Source organism: Saimiri boliviensis, chromosome 15, assembly GCF_048565385.1.
Source record: "Saimiri boliviensis isolate mSaiBol1 chromosome 15, mSaiBol1.pri, whole genome shotgun sequence".
Classification (NCBI taxonomy): Eukaryota; Metazoa; Chordata; class Mammalia; order Primates; family Cebidae; genus Saimiri; species Saimiri boliviensis.
Window position 1 is genome coordinate 85515470 of NC_133463.1, and position 3060 is coordinate 85518529.

Consider the following 3060-nt stretch of genomic DNA (forward strand, 5'->3'; position numbering starts at 1 on the left):
AAATTGAAATCTTGCTAGCTATTATCTTTGTTACAATTATTAAATACTTTAGCTTGGGAGGAGTTATTAAAGAGGAAAGGGAGTATCTCTTGCTGACAGCCTACTTGGTGTCACTGTATTGCTTAATCCTCACAATGTTGTAGTAATTACTGTTGCAAATATAAAATGAATGCACAGGAAGTAAAACAGCTAAAAAACATGCATCACCAGGATACTAGTACTTCTCACACGTTAAAGACCAACTCTAAAGACATCACCATGGATCAACATAGGCTGACAATTAAATAGATGTGCTTTATTGCTAACAAATTCTATGCATCATATCCATGGACAAATGCATTGGTAGATAATGCACAAAGGACACTCATTCATTGATTTTCTTTTTGTATACATTATGTCACCATGTGAAACAGAATTTAGAGTTACATGCATTAAAAATAACATAAATTTTTGAAAAGTTAAAGGATGCACATACTAAAATATGTTTTTTAAATAAAAAATTGTAGCAGGGGATAAGGATTCAAAACTTCCAGGACATGGAAAACAATGCAAAAGCATAGCATAAACTATTTCAGAAAGTCTGGTATTTAATATAAATAAGCAAATTGCATTATATCACTCATTCCTGAATAAAAAATTGAGCACTTGCTTTTTGGGGTTCGTACTTTATAACATTTGGTGTGCATTTTCACAAGATTATTATACAATCCGCTTTTCCTGTGGCAGCTGCCGGGCGGAGAGGAGCGTGGCTGTCTCCTCTCTCCGCCATGGCGTGTGTTCGCCCACTGATATCGGTGTACTCCGAAAAGGGGGAGTCATCTGGCAAAAATGTCACTTTGCCTGCTGTATTCAAGGTTCCTATTCGACCAGATATTGTGAACTTTGTTCACACCAACTTGCGCAAAAACAATAGACAGCCCTATGCTGTCAGCGAATTAGCAGGTCATCAGGCTAATGCTGAGTCTTGGGGTACTGGCAGAGCTGTGGCTCGAATTCCCAGAGTTCGAGGTGGTGGGACTCACCGTTCTGGCCAGGGTGCTTTTGGAAACATGTGTCGTGGAGGTCGAATGTTTGCAGCAACCAAAACCTGGTGCTGTTAGCATCGTAGAGTGAACACAACCCAAAAGTGATATGCCATCTCTTCTGCCCTGGCTGCCTCAGCCTTACCAGCACTGGTCATGTCTAAAGGTCATCGTATTGAGGAAGTTCCTGAACTTCCTTTGGTAGTTGAAGATAAAGTTGAAGGCTACAAGAAGATCAAGGAGGCTGTTTTGCTTCTTAAGAAACTTAAAGCCTGGAATGATATCAAAAAGGTCTATGCCTCTCAGCAAATGAGAGCTGGCAAGGGCAAAATGAGAAACCGTCGCCGTATCCAGCGCAGAGGCCCCTGCATCATCTACAATGAGGATAATGGTATCATCAAGGCCTTCAGAAACATCCCTGGAATTACTCTGCTTAATGTAAGCAAACTGAACATTTTGAAGCTTGCTCCTGGTGGGCATGTGGGACGTTTCTGCATTTGGACCGAAAGTGCTTTCCAGAAGTTAGATGAATTATATGGCACTTGGCGTACAGCTGCTTCCCTCAAGAGTAACTACAATCTCCCCATGCACAAGATGATCAATACAGATCTCAGCAGAATCTTGAAAAGCCCAGAGATCCAAAGAGCCCTTCGAGCACCACGCAAGAAGATTCATCGCAGAGTCCTAAAGAAGAACCCACTGAAAAACCTGAGAATCATGTTGAAGCTAAACCCATACGCGAAGACCATGCGCCGGAACACCATTCTTCGCCAGGCCAGGAATCACAAGCTCCGGGTGGATAAGGCGGCCGCGGCAGCAGCAGCACGAGAAGCCAAATCAGATGAGAAGGGAGTTGCAGGCAAGAAGCCTGTTGTAGTAGGTAAGAAAGGAAAGAAGGCTGCTGTTGGTGTTATGAAGCAGAAGAAGCCTCCAGTAGGAAAAAAGGCAGCAGCAACCAAGAAACCAGCCCTTGAAAAGAAGCCAGCAGAAAAGAAACCCACTACAGAGGAAAAGAAGCCTGCTGCATAAACTCTTAAATTTGGTTATTCCATAAAGGTCAAATCATTTTGGACAGCTTCTTCTGAATAAAGACCTGATCAAACAGGCAGAGAGAAAAAAAAAAAAAGATTATTATACAATCCATCAATGGACTGTGGGTGGTGCAAGGGAGCACTTATTCCAAATATTTACAAATCACACCCGTTACCTTGAATTGTGTTATTATGGCCTCCACAACCATTGTGCTGTCAACTCAAAGGAAGAAATATCTTCCTCAAGCTCTATTTGAAGGCCAAATACATCTTCCCACCTTTGTTTCTACTATTGTAATTCATCATCTGGTCATTTTTCGACATCTCCTTTAATACAGCTTTATTTTATACCTCTAGGTCTTTTGATGCATGCTATTAGGCATCTCTTCCTTACTGCTGCATACATCTACCATGTTATTTAAACTCACATTTTCACTTACTCTTCCAGTTCTCTCACATCTTTTCTCAGTATGAGCCTTAGGAGTCATCCTAACTACCAAGCTTTGTTAATCTGTATTATGACAAAGAGATAAAGTCACTCTCTGCTAAAAGCCAAGGCTTCTAATGATCATGTAGGTGGATAGTCACCTGTTTACATACTTCTTAGTCCCACTAGATTGTGAATACGTTTCACAGGACAGTGCATGAAGCCTGCATTATCTTTTAAACTTTACCAGGAATGCCACAGGTCAGTGTGATATCTGCAGAGGTGAGTAGGTAGCAGATGCATGTGGCCGTGAAGTCAAATAGGCAGCACTCTGAAGGTTGCAAGAGGTCACATTCCACCCTAGTGTCAGAGGTATCACAGGGTGGAGAGCAAGCCTCCTGTGCTCCAGCTTGCCTGGTTGCCTCATGCTACTGTTCAGTATCCTTTCATGTCTCTTTTCCCAAGTATAAAGACCTAGATACTCACACAACCTGAAAACTCTAACATAGTTTTGTACTTTCTAGCTCTGTAGCCCACTATTTATTTTCACACACAGCCAGGGCTGGCACGGTGGCTCAAG

The 3060-nt window shown here is 42.0% G+C and overlaps 1 pseudogene; it reads left to right on the forward strand.

Annotated features, from left to right (window-relative positions):
- Positions 1-731: 731 nt before the first annotated feature.
- Positions 732-2148, forward strand: LOC101037613 (large ribosomal subunit protein uL4 pseudogene; annotated as a pseudogene).
- Positions 2149-3060: the final 912 nt, after the last annotated feature.